This window comes from Balaenoptera ricei, chromosome 21 (assembly GCF_028023285.1).
Source record: "Balaenoptera ricei isolate mBalRic1 chromosome 21, mBalRic1.hap2, whole genome shotgun sequence".
NCBI classification, from domain to species: Eukaryota; Metazoa; Chordata; class Mammalia; order Artiodactyla; family Balaenopteridae; genus Balaenoptera; species Balaenoptera ricei.
Window position 1 is genome coordinate 23,896,929 of NC_082659.1, and position 4,860 is coordinate 23,901,788.

The window sequence follows — 4,860 nt, forward strand, 5'->3', positions numbered from 1 at the left end:
GTCGTCCTGTTTGGCTCTGAAAATATTTCTAGTGCATGCATGCTCTCTTCCCATCAGGGACACCTAGTCAGGGCTGGACAGGTGAATCCACAGAGGAAGGGGGCACCAGACCCCCCAAGTGTAGCTAAGCCTGGAGTGTTAGTATGCTAATTAGCAGCAGCCTTTCTCATCAGCCAGTGGCGATGGGCCACCAAGGTGGGGTCGCCGGTGGGGCAGTTCTGCTCGGCAGTGAGTGTTTCTTTTCACGTTGAAGTTGTGTGGGTGAAGAGCAGGGCAAGGAAGAGGACAGGTTTGCCCCATGTTGCTTCTAACTCTGGAGGCTTTCTTTCCTTTCTGGATCCAGGGATTCTGCTCACATATTGAGTCCAGAACCCAAAACGCCCTTGCTAGGCCTCTAGCAAGCTGTGTTTTAGATATTTATAAATGATTAATAACATTACATATATTCACTTCATGGAGTAAAAACCCCTCACATTTGTTATCCTGTTTGAGATGGGAGACGACTCGGTGAGCTGTGAAAGAGCCACATCTCGGGGAAGGTGACTCGGCTGAGGTCACGGGCACGGTTGATTACCCGGCAGAGCTAGGGTGCAAATCCCTGTCTGCCTGATTTCAGAATAACTTGCTCTCTTTTTACCCAGAGAAAGGGAATAGTAACACCTGCTTTATAGTTGTGAGAATTAAATGAGAAAATCAACACAAGGTGTCCAGCAGAACTCCCTGTGCATAATTCTACATTTTCACTCTCAGAAAGTCTTCTCTCTGTAACCAAGAATGACCAACCACTGCTACACCACAATACAGAGAACACAGGCTGGCTGGTCCTGGGCTGCAGACAGCCTGTGTGTCACTCTGTGTTATCACGTGGTGCCTGCCTGCTGTTTGGTGCTCAGAGATGGCCTCCTCAGGCCACCATGCTCCTCCTCTGTCTCCTTTCCCAGTAGAAACACAAAAGCTGCGTGAATGCGGAACAGCATTGTGGTTGTGGTGGGGATAGGGTGGGGTTCTAAGACTGTCATCAATTATTATCAAAAAACACTTCGTCATTCCATTTTAACACGGTGCTTACCGGGCACAGTGCCAGAGACAACAGTCTAGGACAGACAATGGGAATAAGTAAAGGATGGGAGGAGCATCTCCCGCTATCTCTAACCCACCAGCTATATAGGAAGTCCTTCTAGACACAATGGTTCTCAACCTCACCGGATACAACTCCCCCTTTTTATAATGAATACACTATATTATTATCATGAAATAAAGATGTAAACCATTATAACTTGCCTTTGATGGAGTATTGATGGGCGAGGTCACAAGGGAGCCTTCTGGGTTGTTGGAAATATTCTATATATTGATTTGGGTGGTAGTTACATGGCTGTATTCATATATAAAAATTCATTGAACAAGGGATCTCTCTCTTATTTTTTACAAATTTATATAAATCTATAATTATCTCTATTAAAATTTAAATTAAAAGCGAGATCCAGGTAAAGTTTTAAATGTGTATTTTGCCATAATTTTTAAAAAACGAGGTGTGTTTCACACCCATCAGATTGGCAGAAATGGAGAAGTTTAATAATAATCATTTCATCAAGGATGTGGAGAAAAGGGAAATTCTTCAGTGCTGCTAGGGGCATAAATTAGTACAATGGCTATGGAGGACAGTTCAGTGTTACCTGCTAAGATTGGCAATGTAGATGCCCTGGGAGCCAGCAGCTCGACTCTCACACATGAATAAGAATATATGTACGAGACATTCTTTGAGATATTGTTAGTAATGGTACAATATTGAAAACAAAGTGTTCATCTGTTTTTTCTTTTATTTAAAAATAAAGGGAGGGACTTCCCTGGTGGTCCAGTGGCTAAGACTCCGAGCTCCCAATGCAGGGGGCCTGGGTTCGATCCCTGGTCCAGGAACTAGATCCCACATGCCACAACTAAGAGTTCATATGCCGCAACTAAAGATCCCGCACGCTGTAACGAAGATCCCGCATGCCGCAACTAAGACTCGGTGCAGCCAAATAAATAAATAAATACTTTAAAAATAAATAAAGGGAATTCCCTGGCAGTCCAGTGGTTAAGATTTGGCGTTTTCACTGCTGTGGGCCCAGGTTCAATCCCTGCTCGGGGAACTAAGATCTTGCAAGATGCACGGTGTGGCCAAAAATAAATAAATAAATAAATAAAATTTTAAAAATAAAAAATACTGTGCGAAAGTCAACATGGAACAGGAAACATGGATGGAAGTGTCGAATTTGTTTCCACGGTTTGAGGGACTGTGCAGTGCCCAACAGACACACACATACCATTAGCAAGTAATTGTGGTTTTTTAAGAATAAAATCAAAATATTATTTTTTTCTTAAAAAAAATCACATTTCCATGTTCCTGTCAAAACTGTAGCAGACGGATGATGTACTAGGCCATTAACACATTTCTGTCTATTAAAAAACCTCTAGAGAAGCAAGCAGGTGAGCCTTGGAGTTAGCTCAATGGTGGGGGTCGGTGCTTTGCTAATAATAAACACTGTTCTCAGAACTCTTGAAGACACTTAGGAAGGCACAGCCCTGAGGAGCCAGGGGTGACTGTTGAAAAATACCAATGCAACACTCAAGACTCAGGAAGTTAAGAGGTGATGTGGCACTGGCACAATTGTGGAACCAGGAATTGAACCCATCAATGAGGCAGTGTGGTAGCCATCCCCCAGGAATCCTAGTCCCCTGGTATTCATGCCCTTATGTGGTCCCCTCCCACAGTGAATCACAGCTGGTCCTGTGGGGCCAGTGGAATATGGTGAAAATGACATCATGTGGCTTTCAAGCCTAGATCATAAATGGTATTGCAGATTCCACTTTGGTCTCCTGGATCTCTGGGAGATCCATCCACCATGTTGTCAGGACGCTCAAGCAGCCCCATGGAGAGGTCCATAGAGAGAGGAATTGGGGCTCCCAGCTGCCAGTCAGCACCATCTTAGCTCAATGTATGAACCACAGTGGAAGTGAATCCTCTCACCAAACTGTATACATTATGTTCAGTTTTTTGTATACCAATTATACCTCAACAAAGCTGAATAAGGAAGGAAGGAAGGAAAGAAGGAAGGAAGGAAGGAAGGAAGAGAAAGAAAGGGTTAGTGTTTTCATTTTCTTTGGATACATACTCAGAAGTGGAATTGCTGGATTATATCGTAGTTCTAGTTTTAATTTTTTTGAGGAAACTCCATATTCTTTTCATAGTGGCTGCACCAATTTACATCCTCACCAACAGTGCACAATGGTTCCCTTTTCTCCACATTCTAGCCAACAACTGCTATTTCAAGTCTTTTAGGTAATAGCCATTCTAAAAGGTGTGAGGTGATAGCTCATTGTGGTTTTGATTTATATTTCCCTGATGATTAATGATGTAGAACATCTCTCATGTTCCTGTTGGCCATCTGTATGTATTTTTTGGAGAAATGTCTTTTCAGGTCTTCTGCTCATTTTTAAATCAGATTGTTTATTTTTTGCTATTGAGTTGTATGAATTCTTTATATATTTTGGACATTAGCCCCTTATCACATATATGATTTGCAAACATTTTCTCTCATTCAGTATGTTGCCTTTTCATTTTGTTGATGGTTTCCTTTGCTGTGCAGAAAATTTTTAGTTTGGTGTAGTCCCACTTATTTTTGCTTTTGTTTCTTTTGCTTTGGACATCAGATTAAAAATATCATTGCCAAGACCTATGTCAAGGAGCTTACTGTCTATGTTTTCTTCTAAGATTGTTTTCAAATCTTATGTTCAAGTCTTTAATTCATTCTGAGTTAATTTTTTGTATAGTGTAAGATAATGGTCTAGTTTCATTCTTTTGCATGTGGCTGTCCAATTTTCCCAGCACCATTTATTAAAGAGACCATCCTTTCCTCATTGTCTATTCTTGTATCCTTTATCATAAATTAATTGACCATACCTGTGTAGATTTATTTCTGGGCTCTCTATTCTGTTCCATTGATCTATATGTCTGTTTCTATGCCAATACCATACTGTTTTATTTATTTATTTATATTTATTTATGTAAATTTATGTATTTTATTTATTTATTTTTGGCTGTATTGGGTCTTCGTTGCTGCACACGGGCTTTCTCTAATTGCAGCAAGCGGGGGCTACTCTTCGTTGTGGTGCGCGGGCTTCTCATTGTGATGGGTTCTCTTGTTGCGGAGCACGGGCTCTAGGCACATGGGCTTCAGTGTTTGCAGCATGTGGGCTCAGTAGTTGTGGCTCACGGGCTCTAGAGCGCAGGCTCAGTAGTTGTGGCACATGGGCTTAGTTGCTCTGCAGTATGTGGGATCTTCCCGGACCAGGGCTCGAACCCATGTCCCCTGCATTGGCAGGCGGATTCTCAACCACTGCACCACCAGGGAAGCCCCACCATACTGTTTTAATTACTATAGCTTTGTAATATAGTTTTAAATCATGGAGCATGATGACTCCAGGTTTGTTCTTCTTTCTCAAGATTGCTTTGGCTATTCAGGGTTTTTTTATGGTTCCATTCAAATTTTAGGATTGTTTTCTCTATTTCTGTGAAAAATGCCATTGGTATTTTTCTGAATTCTTGACTAATAGAAACTGTGAGAAATAATAAATGAGTACCACTGCTTAAAAAAATTCATTGAGCTGTACACTGATGATTTGTGCACTTTACCATATATAAGTGATACCGCAATAACAAAGTTTTAAATTTAATAATCAACTTAATGCAGAATAATAATAGAATGTATTAATTATAACATAAAAGAAATAAAAGGAAAAATATGAACAGTGGTTTAATATAAAAATTCTTGGCCATTACAAATCCAGAAGACTTGATAAGTTGCTTAGAAAAATCATCTC